Genomic DNA, 12,172 nt, shown 5'->3' on the forward strand with positions numbered 1-12,172 from the left:
ACCTCCTCCTACAGTACATGATGATCCCACTGGGAAGTCCGAGTCCACTCCTGCCCGCTGGGTGTAGTCAGCAGGGTGACAGCAGCAGTGGTTATGCTATTAATTAGCAGCATCACAGCTACAGTGGCGATGTAAGAGGGCACGGGCAGGAACAGAGTTCACATAAGAAACTTTTTTTCAGGAACGGAATGTAGAACAAGTAACTGCAAGTGATGTAAACGTAAGAGGTGCAATGAATGCAGTTATTGCTGGCCTGACAGGATGCGGCTGCCTTAGTACAGATGCTTAGATCCTGAGGATGGCGAGATGGTGATTTTAGAAAAGTTACATAAAAGTGATGGCAACTACAATGTAATGTCGTGTAATGAGTTAGTATAATGCAGAACAATATTACCATAGTCATCCTTTTTCTATGCATCAACAAGATGGAAACAACCACATCTGAAATACTCCTCCTAAAATCTGTGCATTTTAACCCTTTGAGTGCCTATCTATGCATTAAGTCAATATTCAATCGTTGCCAAAGTTGTCCGTTCTCACAAGAAACTATTTTAATCCAGTCCTTCCAACTCATTTTAGAACTGTATTGATCAAGAATAAACTTTGATTTATTTTAAATCAAGATTAATCCACTTGAAAAATAATTGGAGCAATTAAATGGCCTCTTATCTCCTAGGTGACATTTTCTTAGCTAATTTTTGTGGATGGAAGACATCTTATATTTTCTGTTTATTAGGCATTAATAAGATATAATCCTGAGCTACTGTATGCTATGGCTGTGTATGATTAATGTTTTTATTAACATTAATATGATATCTGTACATCAAGGTATCACTTACAATGCAATGTATGCAATCTTTGACACTCCATTTTGTCACCATAAATGATCCCAACCAACAGCAACATGGCGCGTGTTTGATAGCACTCATGATATATGAGCTATTTTCTTAAGAAAAAAGGAAAAGGTAAAGAAAATTAATATTTGTCACTTCAAATAAAGCATCCACCAATGTTAATAGGATAACACCATAAAAGTTTAAATGTATGGTAGGGATATATATTAGACATGATAAAGATCATGCTTTATTGTACAAGACATTCACTTTTGAGTTCCATATTTAAAAAGGTAAAACAAAGACACATATGATTAGTTTATTGTACATATATATGACACCATGGGTATTCAAGTATTATTTTGAGAGGGCTAATCTGAAAAGTTATGGAGCAAATATTTGAGTTTTACCATGAAAAATCAATATTGATTATTTGACACCCATTTTATATAGCCTTATTGATTTTTAACCCTCTTCATATAGCCTTATTGCTTTTGTGCCCCCTTTATATAGCCTTATTGATTGGCCCCATTTTATATAGCCTTAATGATTTGGTGCCCCCCCTTGATATAGCTTAATTGATTGCCTCCCATTTATATAGCCTTATTGATTTTGTGCCCCCCTTTATATAGCTTTAATTGATTGCCTCCCATTTATATAACCTTATTGATTTTGTACCCCCATTTATAAAGCCTTATTGATTTTGTGCCCCCTTTATATAGCTTTATAGATTGCCTCCCATTTATATAGCCTTATTGATTTGTGCCCCCATTTATATAGTCTTATTGATTTTGTGCCCCCTTTATATAGCCTTATTGATTTTGTGCCCCTTTTATATAGCTTTATTGATTTCCTCCCATTTATATAGCTTTATTGATTTTGTGCCCCCTTTATATAGCCTTATTGATTTTGTGCCCCCCTTTATATAGCTTTATTGATTGCCTCCCATTTATATCCTTATTGATTTGTGCCCCCATTTATATAGCCTTGTTTATTTTGTGCCACCATTATTTAGCCTTATTGATTTTTTGGCCCTCATTTATACAGACTTATTGATTTTGTGCGCCCCATTTATATAGCCTTATAGATTTCACCCATTTACATGCCTTTATGGATTTTGTGGCCTCCCTACTTAAAATTCCTTCTACTTGCAATCTCCTCTCTATGCATCTATCTTCTGATTCTCCTTCTTAACCCCCCCAGCTGGGCATCTCCTCTCTTCACTTTGAGGATGAGATGTCAGATGTTGGTCAAGTCTGCTCATGAATGTGCAAGTTCGTAGTGAGATTGGACTGTGAGTCGGGTGAGTTGTGGTGCTGTTGCTGGCGTTTCTATGTCATTGCAATGGTTATTGTAGCTGATGGTGGTACTCAGTCCGGTTTCCGTGTGGTGTTGGTGCTGTGTTCTGGTGGGGCGGTGTCCCAGTGGCAAACGCAGGATTTTGAAAGGGGGGTTACCAATAAAAAAAAAAAATCTAACCACAATAAATATTCCCTATATATGTATTTAATGGACAGTTTGGCATTACACAAACAATGACACAGACATGCACACAGACACAAACTGGCACAGACACGCACACACATACTGACACAGACACACTGACAAAACTACACATACAGATACACACATTGAAAGAGACCACTTTCACTTAAAAACATGAGTGCAGGCAAATTGAATGCAGGTAAATAAGTACACCATCATTTATTAAAGATCCTTCACCCCTCCCCCAGCCGGCACCCCCAACATGTGATACACACACATACGGCTACAGGAGAGAGCGCCGACAATAAAATCAGTGAGTGGGGGTATGGAATATTGACTTAAATGGCCTGGAATCTGGGGAACACTTAGAACCCTAAAAGCTTTAGGGATTTTGATAATGTGAAATCAATTTTAGATACTTTTTAACACTATATGGGATAAAAGAAACCATATTATATTATAGAAAGTTATCCTACCTGTACTGCCCGCACTAAGTGTCTGACAAATTTGGAGCAGCCAGCATAACCAATACTCTCTCTTCCAATAATTCAGTCAGATGTGATCTGAAGAACTGAGTTTATTATTCGATAGAGGAACTTGTGTAGATGTACACAGATCGATGCGTATAAACAAATGTGCATGTGTGCGCGCATGTGTGATGTGATGAGATGAGTGATGACAAGTAATGACAAGTGATGTGATGAGATGAGTGATGGTAAAACTGTAAACAAACAATAAAAGCAATTACTATATGTACATGGGAATGCAAGGCAAACATATACATAACATGGGATATGCAAACAACATGAAACATACAGTATGCAAAGTATAGGCTGTGGTGTCACATAGTACAGCTAACATGCATTACTGACTGGCTAGCAGATCTATGGCACAGTTGAAGCTTAGAACTCACCATCGGATGCTGTACCAGGTTGAGCATATGTAATGATGACTGTCTGGGACCATGTGAAAAGGAAAATGGTTGCTTACAGCTCCTTTAGCCCAGAATGCATTGCTAGACTGCTATGGAATGCTAAGAATGTCAAAATGGATCAGATTATGGGGCCTATTCATTAAACCTAAAAATTTGATGGAGATAATTAGGTTTAGAACTCGCATGGAGTTCTACCTAATTATAGGTGGAATTCATCATTCCACCTCTCCATAAGTATCTATTCCGAAAAGCTGTCATTTCTACTTCAGGGTCCATAGGGTATCCACAGGATACCTTGGGGTATAGGTGATGACGTCATGCATCGGGCACCATAGAGTTAAGTTTCAGCCTCCCAGGATGCACTAGGGTCCCCATCCTATACCCCGCCCCCGAGCCAAGGCATTTCAGTTTAGTTTGGTGCCCGGCCGGAGTCGGATGCACCTGTTAGAGGGGGGCTATGAAGAGCCCCTGAAGTTTCTTCAATGCAGCTGTGGCTGCACATCTGGAAGCACAGCATGGACTGTCAGTCCTGACGTCCATGCTGTCTTCCCTACACCCCCGCCGGTACCAGAACACCGGTACTGATCCGGGGATGCTGGTAGGCATCTGGGGTCACAGCTAGCGGTGACCCCAGATGTTTAGGACCATGGCCGGAATCAAGGGGGACAAAGGTAAGCAGCGGGATCCTGCGGTGGGTCCCCGCTGACACATGGTCCAAAGTCCCCAGGCAGGGGGCTCCCTGGGGACTGGCTGCAGCGTGGAGCCAGGTTCTAACCTGCGCTTCCACTACCCCCCTGGGACAGCAGGACCGCGGCAGAGCGGTAGCGCTGCAGCGTCCCAGGGGTTAAATGCATGCCAGGGGAGCGCGCCTTCCCTGTCTCACAGCCGGCGCCTCCCCCGCTGCACACAGCCCTCTCTGCACACGCTGACTGGTCCTGTGTCAGCGCTCCTCCCCCAGGCCGGCCTCCTCTCTGCTCCTCGGTGGCCATCTTTGGAAGAAGCATGGTGAGCGTTGCTGGACGCTGAAGAATGGCGGCATTGTGGTCTGGGTCCCCCTGCATACCTCTCCTCCGTTGGATAAGGTCTGTGTATGCAGCGCTGTGTCCTACCAGGCTCTGAGTCTGTGTAGTTGAGGATCAGCGCTGATAGTGCAGGAATTGATTTCTTTGCATTGTATGTGACCTATGCTAGCGTCTGCTGCCTGTACTTTCATTTTCTATCTGTCAGCATTTAACTGTCCCTGTTCTTTCTGCTAAAGCCCTTGCGGTGCGATGCTTGCAGGGTGGTCTCACACTATAATAACGAGTATCAGTGAGAGGGGTCACATACTTACCTTTATGTCTGAAAGTGATTTTCCTCTCCAGCTTTTATGTACTACATGCAAGGTACCTATAGCGGAGGGGGACGGCAGTGCGGAGGGACTATGTCGACGGTATTATTCGTTGACGCGGCCGATTACGGTCACGGCTCCGGTACAGGAGTCGCCCTGGGCTTGTTTTGCCAAAGCGCTTACAACCCTCGTGGGCCAGTTACCTCCGCAGCCTGCCCTCACTCAGATGGGTTTGTCCCAGCAGTCAGTGGTGTCGTCACCCATGCAGGGTTTCCCAAGACAATTGATGGTACCCCACAGTCTCCCTATTTCCCCTCCTCAGGTCTCTCATGAGCCTGCGTGGGTTAATTCGTTAACAAGCTCTGTACAGCAGTTGTCAGAAGTGTTGCAAGGGGAGTCTGTGATGTGGCCTCACAAGCGGCCGGTGGCGTCTCTGTCTGCTCCTTATGAGGATGACGACGGGACGTCCGATGATGGGGAGATTCTGGATCTTTCTGACCAGGAAACTCCCCGCCCTAAAGAGTCGGACGCTAAGTCTAAGGTGTATATACCTGGCCTTATTCGTGCAGTCCGTACTGCTTTAGTTATTGAGGATGAGGAGCTCCGGTATCAAAGTCCAAATACGCATTTTTCAAAGATGTTAAAGGAGATACCACAGTGTTTCCTCTTTCGGGGCAATTAGTTGACCACCTAGAGGAAGCGTGGAAACAGCCAGGCAAACGATATCAGCTCCAAAGGCGTTTAGCAGTGGCGTATCCATTTGCGGACAATTATTTTACCAAGTGGGAATCCCCTCCTCAGGTGGATTCTCATGTGACACGCCTTGTCCGTAGTGCCACATTACCCATGCCATCCATGTCCTCCCTTAAGGATGCTACGGACCGCAAGGTGGAGATCTGCCTGAAGTCCATCTATTCCCTTGCGGGGGGGGGGGGGCTGCGCGGCCGGCTATGGCCATTTGCTGGGTTGCCCGAGCTATGGAGCGCTGGGCTGATACGTTGGAGGCGTCCTTCGATTCTGACTGTTCGGCTGAGCAGACGGAGTTGATCGGCAATCTCCGGGATTCGGCCACTTATATCAACGATTGGATATTAGTAACCTGGCATCTCAAATTTCTTCGGCAGCTGTGGCTGCTCGTCGCACCTTGTGGTGGCGATCCTGGAAGGTGGACACTGATTCCAAAAAGGGTTTGGAGGCGTTGCCTTTTAACGGAGAAGTTCTCTTCGGTCCCGACCTGGACAAAATTGTAGCCACGCTGGCGGCAGCTAAATCGGCATGTCTCCCGTCGGCTGCTGTTCCTTCTCGTTCAGGTACTCCGTCTTTTCGGTCTTATAGGGCCCAGGGTAGGCCTAAGACACAGTCCTTTCCCCGACAGGCTGGCCCCAAGAAATCGGCCAAGCCCCGGAATCAGGCCTGGAGTACCAGACGTCCGGCCCCTAAGCCAGATGACAAGCCTGCGGCCTGACGGTCCGGGCCTCCCTTTGGGGGATCCCAAAGTGGGAGGCCGCCTGCTGCAGTTCGCCCGGTGTTGGTTGGTCACCACGACAGACACTTGGGTTCTCGAGGTGGTCTCACACGGGTATGCCCTCTCCTTCCGGCACAGACCCCCCGGCTCGATTCTTCACCACGGATCTACCATCAGACCGGAACAAAGCCACGGAGCTGCGGAAGGTTTTGCACACTATGCTCCAGGCTGGAGTTATAGTGCCTGTTCCATTCTCCCAGAGGGGCCAGGGTTTCTATTCCAATCTCTTTTTGGTGCAGAAACCCAATGGGTCGTTTCGTTCGATTCTCAACCTCAAAGCTCTCAACAAATCTTTGCGGGTGCCGAAGTTTTGGATGGAGACCCTACGGTCCATCATTCTGGCGCTGGAACCTGGGGACTACATGGTGTCATTGGACATACAGGACACTTACCTACATGTCCCTATTCTTTTGCGCCATCAGCAGTTCCTCAGGTTTGCAATCCGCAGCGACCACTTTCAGTTCCGGGCATTACCTTTTGGCCTGGCGACAGCACCACGTGCTTTCACCAAGGTGATGGCGGTCATGGCGGCTTCCCTGCGGCTGCAGGGGGTCCGCATGTTGCCGTACTTGGACGACCTTCTCTTAGTGGCAGGATCTCCGGAGCTCCTTCTGCGCCACTTGGACCTGACCATTGCGCTACTGCAACGGCACGGCTGGTTAATAAACTGGCAGAAGTCCACCCTGGTCCCGTCTCAGCGGATTCTGCACCTCGGAGCCTTATTGGACTCAGGACAGCAAAGGATCTTTGTGACGGGGGAAAAGATCTCTGCCTTACAGTCGAGGGTGCGCAGTTGTCTGCAGAGCCGCCGGGTGTCTCTACACTCGGCGATGAGGTTACTGGGCTCCATGGTGTCGGTATTCGACATGGTGGAATATGCCCAGTTTCACTCCAGACCTCTGCAGCACCTGATCCTGTCCAAGTGGAATGGACTGCCTCAGTCTCTAAAATCCCAGACGATAGTGCTCACTCCGGAGGTTCGCCTGTCCCTTGCCTGGTGGTTGCAGACGACCCATCTCAACAAGTCATCCGTTCTGGGTGGCGAATTGGGTCTTGTTGACGACGGACGCCAGTCTTCGGGGCTGGGGAGCTGTTTCAGGTCCACACTTGTTCCAGGGCAGGTGGACTCTGGCAGAAGCAGAGCTTCCAATAAACATCTTGGAACTCCGAGCGGTGTTCAACACTCTCCAGCAGGCACGTCGGGTTCTCCGAGGTCATCCAGTGCAGGTCCAGTCGGACAACGCTACCACCGTGGCCTACATAAACCGCCAAGGAGGAACCCGAAGTCGGGCGGCTCTCGTAGAGGTGTCTCGGATCCTGGTATGGGCGGAGCGCTTTCTTCCGGCCATATCAGCTGTCTTCATCCCGAGAGTGCTAAACTGGGAGGCAGACTTTCTCAGTCGCCAGGACGTTCATCCGGGGGAATGGTCGCTGCACCCGGTCATTTTTCAACTGCTGGTGGACAGGTGGGGTCTTCCAGAGATCGACCTCATGGCGTCCCGGCACAACAACAAGTTGCCGGTGTACGGGTCTCGCACAAGAGACGAAGAGGCATCTCTGGTGGATGCTCTGTCCGTCTGGTGGACGTTCCGGTTTGCTTATCTCTTTCCGCTGATTTCCCTTCTTCCACGGGTAATCCGGAAATTCAAACAGGAAGGAGGGACGCTCCTGTTGATAGCTCCCGCATGGCCCAGACGGCACTGGTTCTCAGACCTTCAGGGTCTGTCCGTGGACAGTCCTCTGCGGTTGCCGCTACGACCGGACCTTCTATCACAGGGTCCTTGTCTTCACCCGGACCTGACTCGGCTGTCTTTGACGGCATGGCTGTTGAGACGGCCATGTTAAGGTCCAGGGGGTTTTCCAGCTCTGTAGTGCGTACCATGCTCAGAGCTCGGAAACCGTCTTCCGCGAGAATATACCATCGCGTGTGGCATACGTTCTTCCAGTGGTGTCGGCCGAAAGGTTATGCACCGCTGGAGTTTCGTCTGTCTCGGGTTCTCGCCTTCCTGCAAGTGGGACTAGACCATGGGCGCCTTGCTTCTTTGAAGGTGCAGGTTTTGGCCCTGTCTGTCTGGTTCCATCGTAGGATTGCTACAATCCCGGATGTGCGCACCTTTATGCAAGGTGTTCTACGCATTCAGCCACCCTTTGTTCCACCTGTGGCTCCTTGGGATTTGGCTGTGGTCCTGAGGGCTCTCCAGGGACCGCCGTTTGAACCACTGGGCTCAGTGGATCTTAAATGGCTAACAGCTAAGACTGTTTTCCTTCTGGCCATAGCTTTGGCCAGACGTGTTTCTGATTTAGGGGCTCTTTCTTGTAGACCCCCTTTCTTGATTTTTCATGGCAACAGGCCAGTGCTACGCACTCGTCCTGAATTTCTTCCCAAAGTTGTTTCCCAGTTTCATGTTAACGAGGAAATAGTTGTTCCGGCCTTTAACTCACCTGGCCTTTCAGTGGGTGAGGCCACTTTGGATGTTGTGCGGGCCTTAAGGACTTATGTTGACCGCACTTCTTCGTTTAGGAAGTCGGACGCCTTGTTTGTCCTCTATGGCTTCCGTAAAAAGGGTTGGCCTGCTTCAAAGCAAACTTTGGCAGCCTGGATCCGTATGGCTATTTCTGAAGCTTATCTTCATGAAGGTCTTCCGGTTCCTCCTTCTGTGAAGGCTCATTCCACTAGGTCTGTGGGTCCTTCGTGGGCAGCTCGACGTGGTGCCTCTGCAGTCCAGATCTGCAAGGCTGCTACGTGGTCCTCTGTCCATACCTTTGTGAGGTATTACAGGTTTGACACCTTCGCCTCTCAGGATGCTTCCTTCGGGTGGCGGATTCTCCTTTCTGCAGAGGAGCGTCCCCACCCTTAAAGGATACTGCTTTGGGAAATCCCCAAGGTATCCTGTGGATACCCTATGGACCCTGAAGTAGAAAATATGAGATATGGTAAGAACTTACCTTTGTTATCTCTATTTCTACGAAGTCCATAGGGTTCCACAGGACTCCCGCCCTGTCGCACCTGTGCTGCAGATGGGCTTTACTCTGGTCACTGGTTTTTCCGTCTCCCTCTGGTGAGAATGTGATTCTTGTGTGTGTCCAGATCTTTCTTCTCTCTCTTCCTTCTCCTCCTCCGGCCTATGGCTTGGTACCTAACTGAGATGCCTTGGCTCGGGGGCGGGGTATTGGAGGGGGACCCTAGTGCATCCTGGGAGGCTGAAACTTAACTCTATGGTGCCTGATGCCTGACGTCATCACCTATACCCCAAGGTATCCTGTGGAACCCTATGGACTTCGTAGAAATAGAGATAACAAAGGTAAGTTCTTACCATATCTCATATTTTTTGCGATGACAGCTTTTCGGGAAATAGATATTTCCCTGCCTACACTACCTTATTGCATCTGGAAACAATGCTGCGCATGCGCTGTTACATCTGTAAAACCAGCGCATGCGCAGCACTGCCTACAGATGCGTTAAGTTTGTGTACCCCCCCTCGACCACCCCCCTCCGCTCACCTTCCCCCCCCCGACTTACCTGTCCGCGCAGCAGCCTCCGGCTCCGTCCTGCTGGTCTGTCATGTGGTTTCCCAGCAGACCACATGACAGATTAGAAAAAAAATAAATAATTTTTTTCTTTTTCTAAACTTTCTTGTGCTCTGCTGGGGAGCACACATGTCCGACCAGCCTCCGGAGCCTGAGGACGGAGCAGAGCGCCGGAGGGACTCGTCGGGGGAACTGCACACGTGGATACAGGTAAGTCAATTCTGCTATTCGCCACCTCACAGTGGCGAATAGTTACTGCATCAAATTCCAAAAATTTATAATTTTCGGAATTTGATGAATACCACAATTTCCACATCCCCATACTAATGTATGGGGAGTGTGGAAATTAACGCAGGGGAACTTAGCAATGAGATATCTGTGATATCTCCTGTGCTAAGTCTGTTCATGAATACCAAAATAACGTTATTTAAGGAAAATGTCCTTAAAAACTTTATTTTAGTGTTGATGAATAGGCCCCTTAAACTGCTGCTGTCCTGACCACTAGGTGGGGCTGCTAATGTGAATTAGTGCAACATAACAAACCCTATGCTGAAGGCATGACACTACCTGTGTTCATACCATCCACCTGTTCCCCATATCTGTTTTATTTCCCCTTTCTTTAATGTCTCACATGTTATCTCTGCTCCTCTTCCATCCCTTACTTATTTACCCCTTGCACCTCTCATATACTGTCTATCCCTCACTCAGGCGGCAGCAGCCATGTACACACATGGCGCCTGCAGCTCACTCACCTTCCCCAGGATATTATAGGCGGCTGGGAGTGGCTCCCTACCACCGCTGGAGTCCTGTGTAAGTGACCCTTGGGACTGGGGAGAACAGAGGAAGATTCCCCCCAGCACTGAGCACAGTCACGGTGGTCACTGACCTGGAGATGACTGCTTCCGTAAACATACAAACTTACCCTTAAAGTCCTGTTCTGCTCACCTCCTGGTGAGCGATCTGGCTGTCTCCGGTGTCCTCCAAGCTACCAAACTACAAGGACACCAGAGACAACGAGATCGCTCACCAGTAGGTGAGTGGAATAGGACTTTAAGGGTAAGTTTGTGCACCTAGGGGTCACGGGCATCCTCCAGATAGGAACTTTTAATCCATTTGGGTTCAGAACTTAACACTATCAGAGTATTGGTGCAAATTGTGGATGCCGCATTTCAATATATGACTAATATTAATATGTGTAATTGAGAAATATACTACAGTACACCAGATTTTCTCTAATTTCGCCAATTTTAATATCTTGTATCTGTATAATTATTGTCTGTTGTATATATTTTTCTCTCTACTTTCACTATACATGCTTTTGGACTGCAATCTTTAAACCCAGCCATTATATCCAGTGATTAACAGGATAGCATCCTAACCAAATATTGGAAATCACTTTACAACTGGCTGATACATTTATTACTTTTTGCTTTTTACATTTCATGTGTATTTGCAATTTTCACACATTTATCGATATGCCAATTGACTTGTATATATTGTGAGCAAACCCCCCCTTTTTTTTGTTTTTGTTTATATTCTGTAAAAACCACTTTATATTCCACCTTCACAAATTATACTTGACTTAATATTTTTTGTATGTTAGATCCACATCACGTAATTGAACTGTTTGTATCTTCTCACATATATCAATATATTGTGTAACACCAATTACATAACTCACTGTAGTGTGTCCTTTTTAATATTTGTACCTTTACTGGAAAAAGACTCCTGAGTATAAAAAGTAAATTTTCTTCCCCTCTTGTTTTTTAATGCATATCAATAATGAAACAATACAATTGCAATCAAAAGAGTGCCCCAACATATAGAGTCTTCTTTCTTTCTCCTTTGATTTATACATGATATACCTGACTCTAGCGAGCTCCACCAACCTTGTGCTTTAGTAGGATTATACTATACTATATGATGGCCTATATGTTGGTTTTTTAACATTATACACACATCTATTTTGACCCTATTTGGATCAGGCCAGTGCGGATTCACACCCTCCCTTTTGGTCGGGTTATCCTATAAAGGTCCTGCAGCTTATGTAAATACACCCACCTTGCAGCCCATTCCTAGTGGGTGTGGCTCTCCAACCCCATTACTATTGATCCTATAGGTGTGTGTGTGTGGGGGGGGAAGGCGAGTTGCCATTGCAACGACGTAGAGATGCAAATCGTCCCCTGGCAGCCTGTTCTCCTCCCATACTTGCAGATTTATGTAAGCAACCTTAAGGGGCTGCAAACAAAAATCAGCGAGTCCACAGGTACTACAATTGCGGCATATAGCCACACTTAATCAAACCGCGAGTGGACTCGCAGTTAATAGGATCGAACCCTTAGTGAGATATTTATCAAGAGGAGATAACTCTGTTTTCTGTGTTTTTGTATGTAAATAGGGGTTTTTAACCGCTTCTCAATACTTAAAACAATGCAATCAGAGATTTTTCCAGTGGTGCCTAACATATGGTATAATATCACTGCTGCCATAACCGAGCTGACAATTTTAGTTGTTTATAAAAAAACCAGTGGCATCTG

This window comes from Taudactylus pleione, unplaced genomic scaffold (genome assembly GCF_031769625.1).
Source record: "Taudactylus pleione unplaced genomic scaffold, aTauple2 ptg000326l, whole genome shotgun sequence".
In the NCBI taxonomy this organism is placed as follows: domain Eukaryota; kingdom Metazoa; phylum Chordata; class Amphibia; order Anura; family Myobatrachidae; genus Taudactylus; species Taudactylus pleione.